This window comes from Vidua chalybeata, chromosome 27 (assembly GCF_026979565.1).
Source record: "Vidua chalybeata isolate OUT-0048 chromosome 27, bVidCha1 merged haplotype, whole genome shotgun sequence".
NCBI classification, from domain to species: domain Eukaryota; kingdom Metazoa; phylum Chordata; class Aves; order Passeriformes; family Viduidae; genus Vidua; species Vidua chalybeata.
Genome location: NC_071556.1, coordinates 5,594,306 through 5,618,754, shown reverse-complemented (window position 1 = coordinate 5,618,754; position 24,449 = coordinate 5,594,306). Strand labels below are relative to the sequence as shown.

Below are 24,449 nucleotides of genomic sequence, written 5' to 3'. Positions count from 1 at the left end.
AGACACGTGTGATGTGCGTGCAGGGCCGTGTGCACGTGTGACATATGTGACACGGTGTGTGCGTGTGGCACAAATGTGACACGTGTGCACAGGTGTGTGTGTGTGACAAACGTGACGTGTTCCGTGTGCGTGCGTGTGACAGAAATGTGACATGTGTGTTCCGTGTGTGTGACACAAACGTGACGTGTTCCGTGTGTGTGTGACAAGTATGACACGTGTGTGTGTGACACAAATGTGACGTGTGTGTGTCCCGTGTGTGTGTGTGACACGTGTGTGGCACGCGTGCCGTGCTCGTGCCCGCGCGTGCCCGCGCGTGTGACACGTGTGTGACCCGTGTGTGACACGTGTGTGACCCGTGTGTGACACGTGTGTGACGCGCGCGCGCGCGCTCGTGCCCGCCGTCCCCCCCGCCCGTGCCCGTGGGGAGGGGGCGGGAGCGCGGCGCGTGCGTCATCACGCCCGTTGCCATGGAAACCAGCGCTGCTCCCCGGGCGCGGGAGCCGCGTGGGCTCCGGGAGCGGGCGGGGGGGGGCGGCGGGAGCGGGGGGGGAACGGGAACGGGGAACGGGAACGGGGAACGGGGACAGGGAACGGGAGCGGGGAACGGGAGCGGGGAACGGGAACGGGGAACGGGAACGGGAACGGGAACGGGAACGGGGAACGGGAACGGGGACAGGGAACGGGAGCGGGGAACGGGAGCGGGGAAGGGGAACGGGGAACGGGAACGAGAACGGGGAACGGGAACGGGGAACGGGAACGGGGAACGGGAACGGGAACGGGAACGGGGAACGGGGAACCGGGAACGGGGAACGGGAACGGGGAACGGGGAACCGGGAACGGGAGCGGGGAACGAGAACGGGGAAGGGGAAGGGGAACGGGAACGGGAACGGGAACGGGGAACGGGGAACGGGAGCGGGGAACGGGGAACGGGAACGGGGCTGCCGCGGGCACCGAGAGACCGGCCAAGGGCACGGCTCCGGGGGGACGGCAGGGATCCGTGGGGACGGCAGGGATCCGAGGGGATGGTAGGGATCCGTGGGGACGGCAGGGGTCCATGGGGACTGCACGGATCCATGGAAATGGTCACGGCTCTACGGGGATGGCGTGGGTCCATAGGGATGGTCACGGATCCATGGGGATGGTGATGGATCTGCGGGAATAGCCACAGCTCTGTGGCACGGTCACAGACCCACGGCGATGCTCTGAGCTCCGTGGGGACAGTGCCAGCTCCGCAGGGATGTCACAGCTCCCTGGCACTGCCCGTGGGACCTGCTCCTGTCCCCGTGTCCCTTCTGTGGCCTGGGGGGATCCGGGGCCGTCTCTGGGTGCCAGGGCAGGACAGTGGGACAGGCACACGCGGGCATGGGGACACTCGGTGCCAGTCCCCACCTGCTGGCACCCCTCAGAACTCTCAGGTATTTGGGGTGGCACCATCACACCAGAACCCGGAGCACTTCCAGAGGCTCCCAAACGCCTTGGGGGCAGAAAATCCCCACTTGCCCCCATTCCCGGATCTCCCCCTCCCCATCTCTGTCCCCTCCCACTGCCCCCCACCTAATGGGGACCCGTGCCCAGGGGACGCCCCGGTCCTGCTGCAGCCCCGCGTGTCTCCCGGGGTGCTGCCAGGGATGGCCTCCAGGATGCTTCCCCCGGGAAGCGCTGGGTCCCTGCAGCCCCCCAAAACCCCCATCCTGAGCCCCCAGCAATCAGCGCAGCACCGGGAAGGGAGGATCCTCGCCGGGCGCCCGGAGCCTCCCCCGGGTCCAGGCGTTAAACAAAGCTGCTCCTGAGCGTTAATTAGCGGGATGAGCCCTGGGATGAGCCGCGGGATGCAGCCGGTTCCCGGCGCTCCCTCCGCCACGAGCAGCCGCGGCTGCATCCCGCGGCCATCAGTTTCACAAATGCGGATTTTGGGACCCAAAGCAGCTCCTGGCATCGCGTCTCGCACTGGCATCGGCGCTGTGGGGAATATTGTCCCTTGTGCCCCCCACGGGGGGGGACACCGCGGCCCCGGCACCCCTCGGGGCTTCCCCCGCGCCCGGTGCTGCCCATCTGCAGGAAAAGCGGATTGGGACTCGGCGGGCCGGGACATACGGGAGCAAACTGGATTAGGGGGAAAATCAGCCTTCTTCCCACTAACAGGATTATTGAGTTTTCCAGCCCGATCCGCAGCTGTGCCCGCCGAGCTGGGGACAGCCCGGGCTTGGCATTTCCCCACCTCAATTCCAGCTGGGATCGCAGCTGCAACTGGTGCGTGCTGGTGCGGCCCTGCCGCGGGCCAGCGCAGACTGGGATGCGCTGGGAAGCGCTGGCTGCTGCCCGGGGGCCGTGGCTGTGTCCCCCCACGGTGACTCCCGAGGGGACTCCGGGCCTCCCTCGCCCCGCCGGGACCGGGCACCACCGGGACCCGCCGGCCGCGCTCGCCCGGTGCCTGCGGCAGCCGGGGGGGAATCAAAGCCTCGATTCAAGGCGTGATTTCTGCTCCCCCCGCGCCGCCGGCGTGACTCCCGCCCGCTGCTGATTCATCCCCACGGATTTCCCCTCGGTCCCCAGGGGCAGCAGCTCCCCGAGGTGGGGGCAGAGCGAGCCCGCGACCCCCGGCACGCAGGGCTGGGCAGAGCCCGGCTGGGACGGGCTGTGCCCGGGGACGGTTCGGGGGGTCTGGGGTCACCGGGCGGGTCCGGTCGGGCTGCACCGAGGCCTCCGGAGGAGCACGGACCGGGGGATCCCGGCGGCACCGTGGGGGCACCAGGGGCGGCACCCACCGGGGGTCCCCGGGGGTCCCCGGGGTGTCCCCGCCCGCGGCCTCGCGCCCCGGCGGCCACGTGCCCCCTCCCACCTAATTAATATTAATGAGATGTATATGAGACCACGCCCCATTTCCGGCCCCGCGCGCTGATTGGCCGCTCCTCCCGCCGCTCCTCCGCCGGCCCCGCCCCCTCCCCGTCCTCCCTCCGCGCCGCCGCCGCCGCAACCGAACTTGGCGGCCGCTCCCGGCCCCGCCCCCCCGCCGGCCCGCCCCCCGCGCGCCGCGCTCCGCGGGCTCCCATTGGCTGCGGGCGCTGTCCGTCAGGCGCGCGGGGCGGGGCCGGCGCCGCCCGCGGGCCAGCAGGGTGCGTTGCGCCGCGCGGTGTCTGAGGCGGCGGCTCCGCTCCGCGCCCGCCGCGCCCGCTCCCGCCGGGACCGGTGAGGAGCCGCCGGGAACGGGGCGGGACGGCCGGGGGCAGCGGGGGGACACGCCCGGCTGGCCCAGGCCGCGGCTTGGCGGAGCCCGCGCCTCGGCGCGGCCCTGCCCGGGGCCCCTCTCCGCCCGGGGGGGGCGGCGGGGCCGGGCCGGGGAGGCTGGAGGGGCTCCGGGGTGAGGGGGGTCGGGGCGGGGGCAGGGGGGCGGCGGGCCCCAGGAGGGCGGGGGAGGCTCCGGGAAGGCGGTGGGGAGCGGGGGGCCCCGGGCAGCGCTGGGGTCGGGGGGCTCGGGGCGGGCTGGGGGTGTGGGGGACCCTGGGGAGGTGGAGGGGGGCGCTGGGCATGGGGAGCGGGCTGGGGGTACCGGGGGGCTCGGGGGGAGCTGGGCAGGAGCGGGGTGGGACAAGAGAGCCCCTGGGGGGAGTATGGGTGGGGGCCTGGGGGTCCCGGGGGGGAAGGGGGTGCTGGAGCCCGGTACAGGGCGGGGGGGGGGCTGGCATCAGGGGGGCCCGCAGAGGGTCCCGTGGGGGTCACAGCGCTGGCTGGGATTTCGGAACAAGGCTCAGGGCCAGGAGATGACGTGGGGGTGTTTGGGGGGCACAGAGAGGGGCCGTGGTGGATTTTTGGGGGGGGTCTCCGGGTTTCTGGGTGAAGGAATGAGGGGATGGGGGCAGAGGGGGGTGGCTGGCGCTGAGGGTGGGGTGGGGACGGCGAGGGGCATCTTCGGGTGGATGAGCTGACAAGGGACGGTCGGAATGGATGAGGGGCACGGCTCAGTGCCAGCTGCCTGGGAAGTTGGGTGCCTTGATGGTGAAGCAGCCCCGGGTTGGGGTGCAGGGGGAGGCTGGGAGCCCGGCAGAGCCATCCAGCATCGCATAATTGACTTGTTTGCTTGCCGCCGGCGAGCTGGGGCTGGGCTGGCGTGGCTGGCGCAGGACAGCCGTGGCATCCCGCCTCAGCCGGGCAGGACGCGGGGCGCTCCGGGGAGCTCTGTGGGTTGCGTAAAGGAGGGGTGGCTGCGGGATCTGGGTTTTGTCTTACCGAGGTGTAGAGGAGGTAAGTGGGTGCCGCAGACAAAGGGAGAGAGAGAGAGAGAAATCTGTCTCCTGCTCCTCACTTCCAGTTGGAGGTGTGGAATGGGAAGCCGGGCGTCCTTTAGGAGTTGGGCAAGTGCAGGGAAGCAGGGATTGGAGCTGTGGGCACAAATCTGGGCTGTGGCCATCAGGTGTGGCCGTAAACCAAAGCCAAACGGGCTGGGCTGGGGCTGTGTCTGCTCCGAGGCACCTCTGCTGCTGCTTGGAGGAAGTTATTGTGGCTAAATAGGGGTTTTTTTTGGGAAAACTGGCACCCTCCAGCTTTGTGAGCTTCTTGTGGCGCTGCCCTGGAGGCGTCCAGTGGGGCTGATTCCTACCAGGAGGAAATCTGGTGTGATGCAGACCTCAGGAGTCAGCAGCTCCCTGTTAATCCAGGCAAACTCGAGGCCTTTCAGGTGATTGCTTGGTTTTCTTCGGCTCCTCAGGGCTGAGCTCAGGCCTCCACCCCCGGGAGGTTCCACAGGTCTTTGTCTCCCTGCCGCAGGGATATCCACAGGCAGGTGAGCAGATCCTCCAGGCTTCAGCTCCCAGCTCAGCTCTGTCACCGTCAAACAAATTCCTGGGAATTTGTGACTCTGTAGCCACCACCTATCCCGTTCCTTTGCGGGGAAAAGTGGGAGAAACGCCCCCCAGAAAGAGCTGGATCAGCAGGGTTAAACGGAGCTGATTGTCCCAGAGGTTTTCTCCTGCCATCTGTGGCTGTGACACGAATGGAAATGGCTCTTTTGTGTGGCTGCTGGGGGCGCTGCCGTGGCTGACACAGTTTTGGTGCCCATTCCCGTTTTCCTGCTGCTCCCATCTCATCCCCGGGTGCGTTTAACACCCCGGAGGGAATGAATGCACCCAGAGCTGCCCTGCGGAGCTGGGCCAGCACGGCAGGGAGCTGGCAGGGCAGTGTGGGACAGGGGACGAGGAGCTTTGTCCCTGCTCGTCCCCCTTCCCCGCCGGGGCTCCTTATCCCGGGCCTGCCCGTGCCCTGCCGGGGCTGTCATCGGTGCCTGGAGCTCGTTAGCCTAACGAGGGACCCCGCTTCTCATCCCTGCCCTTGGCTCCAGAGCAACTGGACACTCTGGCCCTTGGAAAAAAACTGATTCTGTGGCAGTTTCCTGGTTCTGTGGCAGTTTCCTGGTTCTATGGCAGTTTCCTCGCTGTTAGGGGATCGTGGCTGTCCCTGCCCCATTGGAGCCGGGGCTGGACGAGCTCCAGCTCCGGAATAATCGCCCTGGGAACGCTCTGCTTCGTGGAGGGCTCCAAGTGGCCACTTGTCCAGTGGCCAGCGGGTGGGGGAAGCTGTTTGGGCACCCTCAGGAGGAGGTGGCGAGCACAGAGCTGGAGCTGGCACTTAAAAAAATAATTTTCTTGCCTTTTCAGCCCTAAAAATGAGCTCAGGGTGGTAATACGGGGTGGTTTGGTTGGATTTGTAACCCCCAGTGCAGCTCTGGAAGAGTTTCCAGAGGCTGTGGGGAGCAGAGTTGGCAGAGGGGTGGGAAAAATGGGGTGGATGACCCAAAAACCTGGAAAAGCAGGAGGGAGTTTTGTGATTGTTTGGGGATTCTTGTGCCTGGAGAAAGAGAGTGAGGGGAAAAAGGGATTTGTAGAATATGGTGTCTGTGCTGATGTGAAATAAGTGAGGGACCTGCTCGAGGTTGTAGATCCAGTGGTGCTTTCCTCATTTTTATGAGAAATCAGAGGAGTTGAGGTCGCCAGAAATCCTGGAATGGTTTGGGTTGGAGGGACCCTGGCAGGGACATCTTCCACTACCCCAGCTTGCTCCCAGCCCCGGAATCCCAACCCGGCCTTGATGTAAAGATCTCACAGCTGAGCTTTGAGGTGGAAAGCTTTGATTGCTCCAATATCCTGGAATTCCTGAAGTGGTGGAAACCTCTAATTCCAATATCCTGGAATTCCCGAAGTGGTTCAGCCACAGAAATGTTCTGTGTAGAGCCCGGGTCTGGATTTCCCAGCTGCAGCATCTCCGAGCTCTCTGCTCAGGTGTCTCTGTGCTCCTCACCTGTTGCCAGGTGAGTTTTTATCTTTCTCTTCCTCTCCTCTGGCTTTTCCACAAACTGGGAAGGGAACAGAACTAAAAACATAAATCCAGTTCCCTGCCTGCCCATTGTCACATTCAGACAAAAAAAAGAAAGAAAGAAAGCAAAGCTGGGAGAGAGAGCTTTGTCTTAAATATTAATTAGTCCGAGATTTACCCACTTAATTTGTACTTGACAGTAAATTGCTGGGATTCAGAGAACTGGCAGAGCCCAGGCCTTGCTTTTGGTCCCCCCTGTTATCATCTGCTGCTGCTTGCTGGTGCCAAAAAGGGCCTGGATGAGAACCCGGGGACAAACGAGCCATTGTGCCCCAAACCTCGGTGGCATTTGGAGTTTCTGAAAGTGAAACTCGCTCGCAAACGCTCTCCAGTTTAAACCTTCCCCCCAAAGAACGCTTCTGAAATGTTGTGTCTTGCACAATCCTGGCCCAAAACACCGTTTTCTTCCTCCAAGATACCTGGGCAGCCACCAAATAATTAAAAAAAAAACCCAACCAAAAGCGGCCACGGGGATGAATTTGTTTAATTTGGTGAATTCTCGCTGGTGGGGGCTCTGAGGGAGGTTTGGGCTTTGTTTGAAGGGGTGTAAGGAGCTGGATTTTCCCTGGGAGTGAGCTCTGGATTCAGCTGATGCTTCCCATTCCAGCGGGGTTGGAATCTCCAGCAGTTCAGGGTTAGGTTTTTGTGGAATGGGTGGGTAGGGATTGGCTGTGACGTTAAGGGCAAAAAGAAAAAAAAAAAAAAGAAGGAGGAAATTCGGGCACGCTGTTAACGCCGAGACACAAAACAGGAAATTTAGTTAAGGGCTGTGCTTTTTCATCATTTATCCTGTGTTTTTCCCCCTCCTGACAGACAAGAAGGAGTTTTAAAGTACTTCAGCCTGGGTTGGGTCTGTTCAGCTGAAAACATTCCCGAATTTCCACTTAAAGATGGAGTTTTAGTGACTTTTCAGAAGCTGCAAAAGCTGAGAAACCTCAGCAACTCCTGCTTTATTTTCATATTTGAGAAAACAGAGTTGTTTGGAAAATAATCTTGCTCCAGTGGGAATGGGGGAGCAGGAAAACGGGCCCTGATTCCAGAGGGAAGGAGATTCCCCCTCTTGGCACTTCCAGATCCCTCTCAGGTGACAGGGAGGTGACAACCAGGGATGGACACTCTGCTGACACCCCCCCAGAAAGCTTCTTTGTTTTATTCCCAACTTGTCCCCTCTGGAAATAAAAAAGAAATCTATTTTTAAATCTATAGAATAGTTTGGAAAGGGTTTTTTCAGCCCTGGAGGCATTTTGTCCATTTCTGCCTCATCTGCTGTTAGAAAAATGCACAAGATTTAAACGTTTCTGGTGTGGTTTAACCCCTCCAAAGCTCCTCCCGAGCTCGGGAGCTGCAGGAGGATTTCTCTGGATGTGCTGCAGGAGCTGCTTTTGGGAGGTTTTTAGTGTTTTTTTTTTTTCATTTCCTCCACTCTGAGTTACTTCTCTTTTTTTCTGGCTGGCAAGGGCTCGGTGTTTATGCTCCATAAATCCTGACGTGGCCCGGCTGCTCCTCCGAGCAGTTGTGGTGCAATTCCCAAACAAATGTTGGGAATCTCATCAAACCTTTCTGTCAGGGAGAAGAGCAAGGCCTGAGGGGCTCTTTATTTCCTTTTTTATTGAAGCAAGACCTTTTGGTAAGGCTGGGGACTGCTGGTTGTGTTGGCAGCTTGGGGATTCTGTCCCGGGGTGGGGTCTCGGCAGTTCGGGTGGTTCAGGGTCCCGCTGAGCGGGCAGGGAGCTCCAGGTGCTGCATTTCCAGGGATCCACAGGCTCTGGCCACGTTTCCAAGGAGCTCCACGCTCCCAGGGGAAGACTGGGAACCATTTTTTCCTGTGATCCAGGAGTGCTGTGGGAGCATCCACGGGATTCTGCTGGTGTCAGGCAGGTTTAATTGCACGAATCCCAATTAAACCTTGGCATTCCCGTCGTTTGGGGGTATGGAATCCTGATCCATTGGCTTTTTTAGGGTGATCTGGCCTCTCTCAGTGCTTTTCCTTCCAATTTAAATCCCGGTGCTGCTTTCCCTACAAATGCCAGGTGTTCCCTGGAATTGTCCCAGGCCAGGATGGGAACAGGAGAAGGTGTCCCTGCCATGGCAGGGGGTGGCACTGGATGGACATTTCCAACCCAAACCATTCCATGATTTTCCAGGCCAGGGGTGTCTGTCCATCAGCTTGGAGCTGTGCAGCACGCTGGGCTTTTTTTGGGAAACAAATCCACGATCCAGACATTCCCAGCAGACGTTCTGGCACAGCCAGCAGCGTGATCACAGATATGTCTTTATCTCTCCCAAGTTTATCCTGTTTCACTGAGCTGAGCTGGCTCCTGGTGCTCCAGCATCCCCCAGCTGAGCGTTCCCTGCTCCTCTGAGCGAATCCCTCTTTCCTGGTTTTGCTTTAAAAAAGGGAAAGGGAGCTGGGAAGGGGCTGGAGAATTCCCGAGGGGGCTGGGAAAGGACCCAGCCTGGAGAAAAGTGGGATCAGGGGGAGATTCCCCATGTCCACAGTTCCCCAACAGGAGGGCCTCTGCTGCCAGGGGACACCAGGACAGGAGGGAACAGCCCCAGGGTGCTCCAGGTGGGACATCAGCAGGAATTTCCTCCTGGAAAGGCCTTGGAAGTGCCCAGGGAGGTTTGGGGTCCCCATCCCTGGAGGTGGCACTCGGAGCTCCAGGCTGGTGACAAGGTGTGCAAGGGGCACAGCTGGGACTCGGTGATCCCAGAGCTCTTTCCCAGTGGAAATCCTCCTTTGGATCCCAGTCTGGGGACTCCACAGCCCAGTCCATGCCTGTCAGTGCTCCACAGGGCCTCGCTGCAAGCACAGTTCTGGGAAAGGCAGCAAAACCCCAGGATTTTGGGGGATTTACACCAACAGAGCTGCAATCCACATTCCTTTACCAGCATTCCAAGAGCTTTAAGCCTGACCTGTGCCAAGCAGCACCTTCCCTTTGCAGGGCCAGGGCTGGGATTACCCACAGCACTTTTCAGAGGTGAAATACAGAATTAATTCCCTTTGCAGGGCCAGGGCTGGGATTACCCACAGCACTTTTCAGAGGGATGAAATACAGAATTAATTCCCTTTGCAGGGCCGGGGCTGGGATTACCCACAGCACTTTTCAGAGGGATGAAATACAGAATTAATTCCCTTTGCAGGGCCGGGGCTGGGATTACCCACAGCACTTTTCAGAGGGATGAAATACAGAATTAATTCCCTTTGCAGGGCCAGGGCTGGGAATACCCACAGCACTTTTCAGAGGGGTGAAATACAGAATTCCCGTTTTCCAGCAGGAGCTGCTGGAAGCGGCAGCCGATGGATCTGGGTGCCTGCCAGGGATTAGTCACGGGGCAACTCCTACTCTGGGAGAGTGGCCCGTGCCTTGAGGGGAGCAGCTCTGTCCCTGCAGCCCTGTGGGGCACAGCGGGTGGAGGACAGGGAAGGGCTGCCTCGGGAATGCCGTTGGGAACCCGTCCCGGTGTCGTTGGGCTGAGCTGGGAACGGATTTTTGGGAATGGCAGAGGGGTGGGAGCGGAGCTGCTGCGACTCCCACGCGTTGGGAATGCCGGGATGAGCCACCTGGAGCGGGTCAGCCCCTGAGCCCAGCTCTGCTCTCTCTCGCTGATTGCTAATTAGCTGGTTAACATTCCCTGTCTCATTATCCCACCCTCGGCTTTTCTCCCCGAGGCTCTGGGCCTTCCCAGAGCTCCAGAGGAGCGTTAGCTCTCACACTGGATTAAGCAGCACCTGTTTGTGAGCCCTGTTTGTGGTGTAAACCCAAATTCCACACTCCGTTTTTAGGGATACCTATGAAAGCAACGCGGAGTTCCATCCCATTTTGCTGTGTTTTTTGATTTATGGCCGTTCCTGGGGACAATTCCCATTCCTGCATTGCCAGGATAGAGGCAATCAGCATTTCCCTGCCTGCTGGTGAGGAATATCTTTGTGGCAGCCCAGTTTAAGACTATTTTCCCCATTCCAACAGGGACTTGAAATCCATTTTAACACTCCCAGCCACTCCACAAGCTCATTAATGCTCTATGCTGCAGAGAGTTCTTTGCCCTGTGGCAAAATTTTCAACATTCCGTGATTTTTTTTTTTTTTTTTAAATTTTTTTTTTTTCCTGTTAAGGTGTGAAAAACGCTGTTCTGGTGTTCTCTGGAAATAGTTCTCACCTTTGGAATAATACTGGAGAGAGGCAGAGTGCTGAAAATAGCAGCAGCTGCCATAGGCCGGGATGGAGTTGTGTTGTCAGTCATGGGAACAGAAATCCAATTCCACCTGCGGATGAGCATTCCCGAAATAGAAGAGGGGTTGTCAGCCACCAGAGGAGATGCATTGTGTGCATCCCTGGTGAGGAAAAAAAAAATATTTAAAAAAAAAAAATCAGATCCACGTTTTCCAGCGGTTCGGAAAACTTGGGAGAGTCCCAGAGCTGCCTTTGGGAGAGGTGGTTTGGCTGAAATTTGGTGGTTTGGAGGTAAATCCGGGAAAAAGCTGGCTGGGATTCCCTCTCAGAGGGAGGTTTTGCCAGCCTGGGGAAGGTGGGAATGGCTCCAGGGTCGGGAAAAGCGCTCGGGGAAGGTCGGTGGAAGGGCAGGAAGTTTTTATGGGAGGCTGAACAAAGCTGGGTAGGAAATGGATTCACAGCCAAGGCAGGGGGGCTGCGCTGCTTCCCCGAATTCCAGCACTCCCGAGGCATTCCAGGTACAAATTCTCCATTTTTTCCTGCAATTTCAGGAGCCACGGAGCCTCTGGTGCAGCTGCTTTTCTTCCCCAAACTCCCCCAGTCCGTTTTTTTTAACCGTTTTTCCCTGATTTATTCGTCTCATCCTCAAAACTCCTGTCCCCTGCATAAATAAACCCTCCCTCCTTGGTGTTTTCCATGTGCAGGCTGCTGTAATTAGGGGTTTGGGTTCCTGCTGGGACTGATTGTATCGAGCTGATCCAAGTGCTGGTGCCCATGGATCGGCTTTGGGGCTGGTGATTAAAATAAAACAGAATGGCTGGGTGGGAAGAGGGGTGGGCCTGGCCACCTTCCATTTAATCCCAGAACAGATTGGAAAAGCTTTTGTCCACATCCGTACTTTCCTGAATGTTCTCCTAGGTTTTATCCAAGCTGGAATATTTTCTCCTCCGTGCTCTGGGTGGTTGTAAACTCCAGGACTTGTAAAATTTGTTATTTCTGCGTTTTCCCAGATCGCAAATTTCAGTGGGATTATCCAAGGAAAAACCCATTTCTGCCAGGTTTTGTCGAAATAAAATCGGGGATGCTGAGGGCTGGCAGTTCTCCTCATCCATTCCTTCCAGGATAACGCTGTTATCCTGGCTTGAAAGGTTCTTGTGGAGCTGGTGGTTGCAGTAGGAAGTGGAGGAGCAGTTCCAGGATTTAATGAATACCTGTCCCTAATGCCTGTGTGCCTTCCCTTCAGCCCAGAGGGAGTGGGAATGGGAAAGAATTCCAGGAGCAGAGCTGGATAGAGCTGCAGAAACCCTGTATGAATGTGCTGGGGAAAAAAGATGGATTGGGAAGTGAGAGCCCATAAATCTGTCACCCCTCTGGGAATGGGAATTTGCTCCATTCCCTGCATTCCCAGCAGATCCCGCTCTAATCCAGGCCTATAAATACTCCTGGTTTGCCTCCCTGGCTGACGTGGCTCCGGCAGGGATCCCGTTAGGAGCAGGATTTTGTGGAAATCAGAGGCTTTTTGCTGGTGGCTGCTGCGCTCTTTGGAGGTTTGTTGGTGGAGCTGGGAGTGAGGATGACACAAGGAGAGCTGGGATCCCATTCCTGCCGGGATCCTGGGATATTTCCTGCTCTGTGGGATGGCAACCGCACTCGGTGTTCCAGGGGTGGAAGGAGCTTCCCTCCAAGCTCCTGAGCTGGTCCATCCTGAGGGACACGGATTTTCCAGCTTTGCCAGCTCCAGGAGGGCAGGGGGAGGTGGGATTTTTAGGAATTCCTCCCTGTGAGGGTGCTGAGGGAACGGGATGGAATTCCCAGAGCAGCTATGGCTGCCCCGGGATCCCTGGGGGTGTCCAAGGCCAGGCTGGAGCAACCTGGGATGGTGGGAGGTCATTCCCTGCCCTTGGAATGGGATGGGCTTTGAGGTCCCTTCCCACCCAAACCCTCCTGAGGTTCCATGATCCCAAACATGATTTTTCTCCAAGTCCCTGGGCCGTGACCCTGTCAGTGCAGCCCTGAGGGGTTTTGGTGTAAATCCCGAGGTGTGGGAGCTCACACCAGGCAGGAAAAGGCTCCCTTAAACTCCACTGAACTTCCACTGGGTTTCCTGTAATCCCAACTCCTTTTCCTGAATTACTTCTGTGTGTGTGTGTGTGTGTGGGGCCAGCTCTGCCCCTCCCTGTGCCACGTCCTGGGGGTTTTGTCCTTGTCCCCAGCGGGTCTGGTGGCACCGTGGGGCTCTGCAGGGGCGTCCCTGGCACGGAGCTCCTGCTGCCAGCTGGGTCCAGGGCCTGGGATGAGTTTTCCCAGTTCCCAAACAGAGGGATGAGTTTCCCCAGTTGCCATCGCCGCCGTTCCCTGCTGTCCCCAGGGCAGAGCCACAGCAGGAGCAGGCAAACATCCCGAGCTTCCTGGTGCCTGGGGCATCCCTGGTCCCCAGTGCATCCCTGCTCCAGGTGCTGCTCCCTGGCTTTTAGCGGGGCAGGTTTTGCTGTTAATGATTACCCAGGGAGCAGTTCCCTTTGGAGAGCCGAGCCTGGCACTGCCCCGAGGCTTCCTGCAGCTCCAGCCCTGCTCCCCTGGTTGGTTTTTGTCATCCTTGGAAACAAGCTGGGACAGTAATTTGTATTCTCTGCTCCCTGTGGGGTTTATTCCCTTAAAATTCCAGCGTGAATCGGGGGTTTCTCTGCCCAGAGCAGAGGGATTCTGTGCTGGGAGTGCAGAGGAGTTAAATCCCAGAGTCCCACTGGGGCAGAGTGGGAACACAAACCTGGCCGGGATATTTACCCTGGAGCCGATGACCAATCTGGCCTGACGTCGGTGGGGCTGGGTTTTATCAGAGGTGTTTTCCAAGCAATAAATTAAACATTGGGAAGGTTTTTAGGGAAGCACGGCTCCATAACCACGTCCTGGCCACTTGTTCAAAACAAAACAAGGAACTGATGAGGTGGGAGAGTTGTGAGGCAGCCAGGATGTGGGGAGAACATCGGGATCTTTGCACAGATCTGTGCCCTGGCCCCGTGTCCGTGGGGATGGGGCTCCTCAGATCCTCAGACCCTCCCCTGAATTCCCTCTGTTTCCTTTGCTTCTGCTGTGCTGGGGCCCAAACTCTGCTTTTTTTTTTCCCCTTTTGCAGATGTCATTCTCTGCCACCTGACAAAGGAACAGAATGCAGCAATTTTCCCTAACCTAAATAGTGGCTCTGTGTTTCCAGCTCCCCTGGAACTGGAATTAATTTAGTGTGTGGGCTTTTTAATTGGCTCGTTGTGGGGAGGAACAGAAGATGAAATGCTGCAGCTCTGCCTTCCTCTTCCCTTTCTTTCCTTAAATCTTTGTCACTCTCCCTGTCTTTCACTTCCATGAGTTGCTCAGGTTATTTTTCCCTGGTTTCTTTTGTTGCAGCTCCCCTCTGCCAGCCTCAGGAATATCATGGGTGGGGCTGCTTCCTCCACCTGGGACAAATCCCCTGTGACTGGTGGAGGGAATTGGGAACTGGTTCTCCACTGCTGGTGTGCTGGTTTTGGGAGGTGGGGATGGATGGAGGGATGGATGGAGGGATGATTGATGGACAGATCCTCATTCCAATGGAGCCATCTTCAGACTTGGATGTGGAATTGCACAGGTGACAGCCTGGGAGCTGCCAGGCTTTTTCCTCCCCACCAAAAAAATCTCTTTTGGAATCTATGTGTTCAAAGCCAGGTCTAAATTGATAGCAACTGTGTTTTTTAAATCCCAGATTCCATGGATGAGCATGGAGAAAGCCTCAAGTGCCACCTGCATCATCCTCACTAAACCTCTCCTGTGAGGATTTTTAGGATTTCATCCCCCCTGCCAAAAAAATCTCAAAGGCAGATCCTGAACATATTGAAATGTAAACAAACCACCCCAAAGGACACACTCCTCGTGTGTCTGGGTGGATTTAAATCGATTTGGAGTGGGCTGGATTCCAGCAGGGAGAAAACAGGGAAAACACAGGGGAAAAAGGGCTGCTGGAAATGGGAGAAAAGGTGTGAGGTGCTTTAAATAGTTCAGGAATGGGCTGGATTCCAGCAGGGAGAAAACAGGGAAAACACAGGGAAAAAATGGGATGATGGAGATGGGGAAAAGGTGTGAGGTGTTTCAGCTGGTGGGCTCAAACCTGGTGTTGAGAGGAGCTGGAATTCCCTGCAGGATCCTTTCAGTTGCTGAAAATTCTCTCAATTTTTCTTAATTTTAGGAGATTTGTCCTTTCCCCCCTGCAGCGAGTGCCCTGTGTGCCAGAGGAGGTGGGAACACCTGCCCAGGTAGGTGCCAGCAGCACCCACAGACACTCAAACACCTCCTGAGCCCCAAATCAGGGCATTTCCCACCTGGAATTTGGGTGGGAAGGATCCTAAAGCCCACCCAGTCCCTTCCCTTCCACCATCCCAGGGTGCTCCAAGCCCTGTCCTGTCACCTGTGCCTCCACTGAGAGGTGGTGACCAGGTGCCTGGAATGGCCCTGGGGACACACACAAATCTGATGTGGAGCTGCTGCCTCCAACTGGAATGGTTCTTCATAAAACAGTTCCATTATTTTTCCTGGAGTTAGCCGATCCTTCAGGTCCCTTCCATCCCAAACCCCTCTGTGACACCACAATATCACCACTCCACTATTCTCCATCTTAAAAATTCTTAATTTTAAAAAAGATCCGAGTTTTGACAGGAAGATCCAAAGGTTAATCAAGGTCACGAGTCACTGACCTGCCTCGGGAGCAGCTCCAGAAGTTCCCCTGTTCCTCCAAGGAATGCCCAGCCAGGCCAGAGTTGTTTCTTTGGCAGAAATCATTTTCTTAGGAGATTCCAGCGGGTTTTTGTCCTCAGTCCCGGCTTTAGGCTGGATTTGGAGTCTCCAAGAGAGGGCACTGTGTCCCTGGCAGTGGAGCCGTGGATGAGCTGCCAGCCCCGAGCTCCTCATCCCGGGGAGCCGAGTAATTAACTGAGACACTCATTAGCAGCTGCTTTGGGGGCTGGACATCCTCATGTGACCGCTGGTCCTTTCCCTCCGTCCCTGGCAGCGCTTCCTCTTGCCTCACTTTCCTAAAACACCCAGAAATGTCCCTTCCCTGTCCCACTCGTGTCACTTTGCCCTGATTTGTGCACTTGGGGTGTCCTCCAGGAGGGGAGGGGTGTGGGGTCCCTGGGAGCCTCGCTGTGAGTCACAGGTTTCATCCAAACCCGGAGGGAAACGGGGAAAAACAAAAAGGGGAAAACTCAGTGGGGTTGTTCTTGGTGTAATTTCTCGTGGGCAGCGTTCGTGCTCCAGCTCAGAGCAAATCTTTGTTCACAAGTTTGTGTGGAAGTAAGGGGGGATTTCAATTCTGCAGCCCTGGAGGGACCTGACAGGAGGATTTGAAGCTCTGCCCTGGAGGTTTTGGGGTGGTTGCCCTGGTGCCATTGTTGGATAATTCACTATTTATAGGGGGATATTTTTAGGGATGTGGCAAGTCCAGCTCTGGACCTGGATCTGGGGATATTTCTGGAGCACAAAGGGGCAGAATTGAACCTGTGGTGCTGCTCCATGGGGGTGGGGGATTAATCCTGGGGGTGAGCTGAGCATCCAGAGAGACATCGAGGGGCTGGAGCCCGGCCAGGGAAGGGCTCTTTTCCAGCCTCAGTCATCCCCTGCTCCTGATTTTTCTGCCTTTTTTAATCTCTTTGTGGTGCCATCAGGAGTCTCACACACCTTTCTGATTTTTAGGAGCAGCTTTTCATGCTCTCAGTTCTCCCCCCATTCCTGAAGTGGCACAAATCCCCTTTTTTGGGGATTTATATCCTGCAGAAATGGAGCTGCCCTGGCTCAGGAATCACGGATGGATCCCATTTCCCAGGGGTCATTAAGACATTTAATTTTTTCACTAATTGCCTGTATTAAGTTGCTGATCCTGGAAGATTGAGGGCACTTGTGTAACATGAACCACATTGAAACAACCTCAGAAGTGGCTCTGAGGTGAAACAGCCACATTTAAACCCAAACCTGGCTTCCAAATCCTTCCTCTGGATATTTTCCTCCTTTGCCCGTTTTCTGTGGTGAACTTCTCCCAGCTGGAAGGAAAAAGGGGAATATCCCCTCCCTGGGGAGTGTTTGGTTCAGCTGGAAGCAGGGCTGGTTTATCAGGATTCTTTCTGTGGGGCGTTTTTAGGGATTTTAAACAACTTGATACTTAATATTTTAGTGGAGAAATTCCCAAATTGTTGGAGCAACCTATGGAATAACTCTGCAGCCTTCAGCTGCTGTCAGAACACTGCAAAGCAAATTCCTGCTGGCTTTTCCAAGGGCACTCCAGGAATTCCAAACCTCAGCATCCCATCTGGTATTTACAGTGCCAGGAATTCCCCTCAGCTGGATCCTCTTTCACCCCCTCTTCCCCTTCCACGCAGTTGTAGGTGTGGATTTCAAAATTCCTGCCGGTTCTGGGATGCTGTTGGTGTGGATTTTAAAATTCCTGCCGTTTTTGGGATGTTGTCAGTGATAGTAAAGATCCCCTTTGGATCCTGGCAGAGGCTCTGGGCTGAAATAATTCCATTAAACCTCAGGAGCAGGGAAGGGGATTGTCCCTGGTTTGATCTGGTTGGAACAGCTGCAGGCATTTGCTAAAACTGGAGGATTTAAATACAAATTTAATTTTTTTCTTGCTATTTTGCCCTCTAAAAGCAGAAAAAGGTGATTTTTTTTTTGGATGAAAGGAAGCTGGAAAGTCAAAGGCATCCCTGGAGTACCCCGAGCAGAGGGAGCTGCTGCTCCAGCACAGTTTGTTCCGTTAGCGTGGGGACATTTTTAAAATCTCATTTTCCAAACAACTCCTGGAAATTGGCATCCCAGAAGCAAAAACTCTTTTAAAAATAGCTCTGAAATGAGCCCCGTTGTTTCCATGGCCCCTTGTCCCGAGGATCCCTGAAACTCTGGAGGGGTTTGAGGAGATTCTGCCGAGCAGAGCTGGAGCCCCAAACATTTCCTGAGGAATGGGTTCCTGTGAGGAATGAGCTCCTGCTGCTGGAATGCTGCTGTCTGCAGGGTTTATTGTAAACTGTTTTCCCTCTTTTGCTCAGAGGAAAAGCAACTCCTGGGCAGGGACGCCTGAGGGGGTTGGAAAAATCCCTTGGAATATCCCAGGTGGGGAAATGTGCTGTTCCTGTTCCTTGGATCCAGGAGGCATTCCACGCTTTAACTCCACTTCTGAATTAATCTGGTTTGTTTCCCGTGGTGTGGAATTTCACCTTTCCCCCCACACGGATCCACCTGTGCACAGGTGTGTGAAATGGGGTGTTCTGCTCAGAAATCCCAAAATTCCTGAGCCTCCCAGGGGCAGGACTTGCCTTTGGAAAGACTTTAAAATGCCAAGTGTGGTCACTTCGGTCCTGTGCTCAATTTCCTGAGCTCAGATCCTGGGGCTGTGAATCCTGCAGACCCTTTTTGCTTCCCTCTCCTCCAATTCTTCCCTTTTTAGGACTTGAAAAAATATTCCAGAGCCAGTTGCCAGCACAGACTCCAACAGCAAATGAGTGCTGGCTGCAGCAGCTGCTCCCAAAAAAAAACCCAAAAAACCCAGCTGGAAAAGGGCACAGGAAAGAAGGATCTGCTCATCCCTTGGAGGAGCTCCCGGGGAAAAGTTCACGTTTGAAGCTCTGCCCTGGAGGTTTTGGGGTGGTTGCCCTGGTGCCATTGTTGGATAATTTGCTATTTATAGGGGAATATTTTTAGGGATGTGACAAGTCCAGCTCTGGACCTGGATCTGGGGATATTTCTGGAGCACAAAGGGGCAGAATTGAACCTGTGGTGCTGCTCCATGGCAGGGGTTTAATCCTGGGGGTGAGCTGAGCATCCAGAGAGACATCGAGGGGCTGGAGAATTCCTGCAGCACAGAATTCCTGCTGCTGAGCTGGGAGCTCCTCCTGGAAAGGCTGCTGCTCCTTCCCCCGGGATTCCTGGCTCCAGGGGGGAATTCTGGTGGGCTGGGCTGGAGGATCTGGTTTCCTTCCTGGCTCTGGCCCTCCAGGATGCTTCACATTCCCAACTGTTGGTGCTTCCGAGGAATTGGGGAAGGAATTCCCCTTCCTGCTGCCCACACCCACTCCAAGAACCATCTGAAGGGGATGGTTCTGGCTTGGCAGGGTCAGGGAAGGAAGGAAGGCCAGGGGAACCTGGGTAGAGCCAGGGGAACCAGGATAGAGCCAGGAGAACCTGGATAGAGCCAGGGGAACCTGGATACAGCCAGGAGAACCTGAATGCAGCCAGGGGAACCGGGATACAGCTAGGAAAACCAGGATACAGCCAGGAAAACCTGAATGCAGCCAGGAGAACCAGGATAGAGCCAGGAAAACCAGGATAGAGCCAGGGGAACCTGAATGCAGCCAGGAGAACCAGGATACAGCCAGGAAAACCTGAATGCAGCCAGGGGAACCTGGGTAGAGCCAGGAAAACCTGGGATTTTGCCCCAGCTGTCAGTGTGACATTCCCAGCAGGAATTGCCATTTGTGGGGAGGGGGCAGAGCCTTTCCAAGGCCTCCCGGCCCGGAGCCAGGGGATGTTTCCTGGAGGAGGTGGCAGGCTCTGGGGCCCAGGGAAGCCCCCGTGTCCCTGGGGTGTCCCCAGCTGGGCTGGCAGCAGAGCGTGGCCGCTGCGGTGTCTGTAAACAGGAGCCTGTGGAATATCGAGTTCCAAACCTTTGCACCGGGACAGGGCTGGGAGGAAGGAGGGGGCAGAGTTTATTGCAGCTGAGGTCAGCCTTGTTTTCCCTCCCGGAGCAGGGATCCTGCAGGGCTGTAAACAACGGGAGAGCCGGAGATGGGGTCCTGTCCCTCTGCAGAGCTCCGGGGCTCCTTTTTCCCTTTGGTCGTGGTGTAGCTGCTGCCAGGTCCCCGTGGGGTCTCTGCAGGGCTCTGAGAGCAGCTCTAAACCTAAAATTTAACCATTTTTAGTGCAGGACCCCCTGCACTTTGGAAAGGAAAGCACAGAAGGAGAAACCCAAAGCAGCCCCAAATTCCAGGGAAAACCGAGGGCAGTAGGGCACGTGTCGTGTTGTCACTGCAGCTTTCAGCTCAGCTCCAGCTGCCTTGGTCTGCAGGGAAGGGATTTGTCTCGTTATTGATTAATCTGCCATTAATGGGTTCATTTTACCTGGGAAAACGGCCTGGCTGAGGGCTGGAATGGGTTTGGAATGGGTTTGGAGGTGGTTGGATTTGGGCTGGTTTGTGTCGAGCCCTCCTGCAGTGTGGAGCTGATTCCAGCAGCAGCTTCACCTCCATGGAATGGTTTGGCTTGGAAAACCCCTCTGGAGTCAGGATTGCAGCTGAAGTTGGCTCTTTTCCCAAAATTCCTGGTGGCCTTCCCTGCCCCTGGGGCCTCCCAGGTGCTGCTGCATGTTGTCAGCCCCACATCCTGCCCATGCCCCCATTTGTTTATCAGCTGCACTGTGTTGATCAATTCCCTGGAATTTCGGTCCTTGTGGATCAATTGCAGGATTCTGGAGGGAATCAGGACTGCTCCAGCAGGAAGGAGGAGTGATCCTGATGATCCAGGTGCTCTTTCCATCCCCCCCATCCCAAATCCAGCTAAAGCCCCCCCAGGACCCAGGGATTCATGGATGGTGCTGTGGAAAACCTCCCTGGAGCAGCAGGAATGGCTGGAAGTGCCCAATTCCAGAGGCTTGGAGCAACCTGGGACAGTGGGAAGGGTGGAACTGGGTGGGCTTTGAGCTGCTTCCAGCCCAAACCATTCCATGATTCCGTGAGCCTCAGGGATTGTCCATTCCAAGGCCAGTTCCAAACCTGGAGCTGTTTGAGGTGTTTGTGCCTTTATCCCCAACTCCTTTTTGCTCTCCTGTCCTTCCCCAAATTCAGGCTTTTTTTCCCTGCCCTCACCTTCCTATTTCCATGGAGAGCTGGCCCTGGAATGTGACATTTGTAAAAATCCCTGTTAAATAAAAAAGCAAAACAAGTTTAAACTGCTTTTTTTGGCCGTTCCTCGTCCCTGAATCCGCTGCAATCTGCAGGAGGAGGAGGTGAAAGGAGCCCTGGCCTGAACCCCAGCCCAGAGTCACTGACGTGGGTTTGACTCCTTTTGAAAAACCAAACCAAAACAAAAAAAAAAAAAAAAAATCCCTGTTTGTGTTCAGCCAGCGAGTGGGGAAAACAAGCAGGGCTGGGTTTCAGCTCCGATGGATTCTTGGAATTCATCCCTCGCTGGCTCCGGCTCTGGCCTCAGCTGGGTTGAGCAATGCTGTACTGGGAAGGGGACGTGAGGCACGAGGGGTTCCCGGGGGGGCTTTGGGAGCTCTCCCAAGGCCAGCTCGTTCCTGCAGCCTGGGACCGAGGTTTTCTTGGAAATGGAACCTGCCAGGGTGTGCTCAGCCGGGGCAGGCTGAGGCTTTCTGGGCTGAAATGCTCTGCAGCCCTCCCTGGCGTGATGTAAGTGCTGCTGCTTTTCTCACATTGCCCCCCCAGAAATGATGCAAACTCCTCTTTGTCACAGTCTCCTCTGAAATGGGGCAAACTCCTCCTCTTCTTCATATTCCCCCCCAAAAATGGGGGCAGCACCTCTCCCTCCCATCATTCCCTCTCAAAAATGGGGCAAACAGCTCCTCTTCTTCATATTCTCCTCTAAAACGGGGGAGATTCCTCCTCTTTTTCATGTTCCCCCCCCAAAATGGTGTAAACACTTCTCCCTCTCTTCATTCCCCCCGAAAATGGGGAAACATTTAACACTCCCTTCAGAAAATGAGGCAAGCACCTTTCCAGCTCCTCATTCCCCTCAAAAATGATGCAAACTCCTTCTCTTCTTCATTTCCCCCCACCCAAATGATACAAACCCCTCTCCCTCTCTGCTTCCTCCCCCAAAAAATGCAATTTAGACCCAAATATTTCCCTGAGCCCTCACCCAGGCCGTGGCTGTGATTTATAAAAACAAATGAGAACGTTATTCTGATTATTGACAAAGGAATGTCAGCCCTGATTTTCCAGTGAATGATTGGATATTGATCAAACCAGGGGTGTCCCTCACCAATGCTGATTAATGCCATGATGGAGAAAATATCCCGAATCACACCTCCATTAATAACAGCTCCATCTGCTCGGGGTGATGGATCTGAATTCCCATTTTCCTTGGCAGGAGCAACCGAGGAATCCAGAAAAATCAGGGAATCCACGCGGATCCGGGACAGAACGAGGCTGCTCTGCAGTAGGAAGGTGAGCAGAGACCTCGTGATTTGTCTCCTTATTGATTAATTTCCCCTTAATTGGTTCATTTTATCTGGAAAACGCTGTGGATGAGGGGTTTGGAATGGGTTTGGAGGTGGATTTGGATTGGGAAGTGCTGACTGTGGGTGCTGCTCCTTATGGGGCCTCGTTATGTGCCAGCAATTACCTCGTTAATTAGGGAGGGAGAGCTCTGCATTCCAGAGGGGACCTGGAGCTGTGTGGGAGCTGCTGTTCCGTGGGAAGTTCCGTGGGAAGTTCCGTGGAGGGCTTGTTTGGGCTTGTCTGGAGGTGACAAAGCCCGGGCTGGGAATTGCGGCTCTGTTGTCCCAGGGCTGGATCATCCTCAGCGTTTCCAACGGCGCTGGACCCTGTTGGAATAACCTTGGGAATTCAAGGACAGGAGGCTGAGCCCTCCCTGCATTTGGGAGAGGTTTGAGCTCCCCACAGAGTCTTTGGGACAGGAGGACATTGGGGTGATGAGGAGGATGATGATGATGATGAGTGGTTGCTGCTCCTGGGTCACCCGAAGAGCTGAGATCCAGGTGGCTCCAGAGCTCTGCGTTTCCCCGTGTGTCGCAGCCAGGCTTTGGAAGTGGGAATGGGCTGATTTTGTGCATTTCGGGTGAAAAATCCTTTAAAATCCCATTTTTTGGGGGAAAAGTCTTTCAGGATTTCCTTGCCTGCGGTTCCGCGGTGCGGGCGGCAGAGGGCGCGCTTGGGCCGCGGTCGTGGGGCTCTGGTTGGAATATTTATTATTTGGATTTAATGTCATTATTTGTATGGAGATTCCGTAATCAAAGCGTTCCCAGTGCTTTAATTAAAACTGGAGCCACCAGCAGAGCGGGGTGAGGCTCTGCAGGGCCACCAGGAGCACTGGGGCTTTCCCAGGAGGATGAGGATGGGGATGAGGGTGAGGATGAGGATGGATTTCCCCCCCACTCTTCACCCCGAGCCGAGCTCTGCACCACAACCCCAACCCAAAAAATCACCCCAAAAGTCAAAATTGCTGCCAAACGCCCAGTGCCAGCAGCAGATGGCAGCACCCTGCCCTGCTCCCGGTGTTATTCCTGGCCGGGAGATTCCCTGGATCCAACCCCGCAGTCTAGACTGACTGACAGACGGGATTCCTGTGCTCTTAGGTAAGCACGGACAGACACCCATTATGCAAATTCCCAGCCGGAGCAGCCTCCCAAACATTCCTCAGATTGTCTAAATAAGGTGCTGTTTCAGACCCAAACTGCAGCCAGGCTTTTGGGTGCCTTCCAGCTGGAGGTGGGATTTTTTAATAATTCTTTTCTTTTTCCCCTGATCAGCACAGCCTGAGTTTTGGCCTCAACGGCTGCCCAAATGTGCAGGGAGGAGAGAAAATTGGGCAGATAAAAAACTTTTAGGCTCCTGTTGCTGCTGCTGTTAAATCTGTTTTATATCTATTTTCTATGAAGATTGCACAGAATTTGTGGCGTTTTTTTTGCTCTCTGAGCTGCAGAAATGAGATCTGAGTGGGGAAGGGAAGTGTTGGAGGGTGCAGTGACCCAGCCTTGCACGGAGGTGTTGCCCTGCTCAGGGCCTGCCTGACTCATTCCCGGGGCTGGAGGAGGTGGGGATGGATCATCAGGGATGATCCAGAGGGTTTGGAGCCGTCTGTGGCATTTGCACTCTGTCCTTTTTGCACACAGAAATTCAAAGAGCCTTTCAAGCCCCGTGACTGCAGAGTTGTTTGTGCTGCTCTGGCTGTTCCACCATCCTGAATTTCCCAGGAATTCTCCTTCCAGCCTGGTTCTGTCCCTAAAATCCATCCCTGAAATCTGTGGCTAAAATCTCTCTGTAAAACCTGTCCCTAAAATCCCCCCAGGTGTGTCTCCTGCCCAGCCCGGAGCTGCTGCAGCCCCCTCGGAGCACACAAAGAGCTCAGGGCTGAGTGGCAGCTCCTGAGCTGCTCCAGGAGTTGGGAATTGGCCCTTAGCCCTGCCAGGAAAACATTGGAAAGCCTCCTGCTCCCGAATCCACGTGATTTTCTGGGAATTCGCTTGGAAGGGCGGCTCAGCAATCCCTGCAGGGGGTGGTGCTGGCTGGGGGTGAGGAGTTTGCTCAGGTTTCTTTGTGGTGGCCTCTCAGCCTGTCAGTACCAGCTCTGCTCTTCTATTCCTTGCCTAAAGAAAGGCAAAAAAAAAAAATCTGTTGTGTTGTTTTGGTTTTTTTTTTTTTTTTTTTTTTTTTTTAATTGCATCATCCCTCCTGTTTTCCTGAGCGTTGTTTACTTAGGGGCACAGTTAATCCTTTAAGGATTAAAGGGAAGGGAAAGGTTGGGATGTTCACCCTTCTCTTAGGGGGAATGAGGAGAGGGAGAGGTGCTTGCCCCATTTTTGGGGGGGAATATGAAGAAGAGGAGGAGTTCCCCCAAGGAAAGCCAGGAGGGAGACTTTGAGCAGGGTGGGATCCTCATTTCCCACTGTGGGAGCTGTGATTCCATCTTTTCCTGGGTGGGATTCTCCCCTTCCACCGTGGGGGCTGTGATTTCATGTTTTTCCTGCTGGGAATTCTGTTTTTGGGGTGAGCTGCAGCCCCCATTGCCCGTTACCAAATCCCATTTCCATCCACGCTCACGGCACCACCTTTGATTGCAGCTGCATCCCAGCTTCCCCTCATCTGCGCTCTCTGGCAGCAGGAAAATCCCAAACCAAGCCCTTCCCGTGGTTCCCAG

At 55.6% G+C, this 24,449-nt stretch overlaps 1 protein-coding gene across 1 annotated transcript in view; it reads left to right on the top strand.

The window, feature by feature from the left end:
- The first annotated feature begins 3,103 nt into the window (after positions 1-3,103).
- Positions 3,104-24,449, top strand: part of GNG7 (G protein subunit gamma 7) — a 32,673-nt gene continuing 11,327 nt past the window's right edge. Inside the window, exons 1-3 of the mRNA XM_053966181.1 lie at positions 3,104-3,186; positions 14,752-14,818; positions 21,660-21,736. The gene's annotated coding sequence lies outside the window, so the exon portion shown is untranslated. The remainder of the gene's footprint in view (positions 3,187-14,751; positions 14,819-21,659; positions 21,737-24,449) is intronic.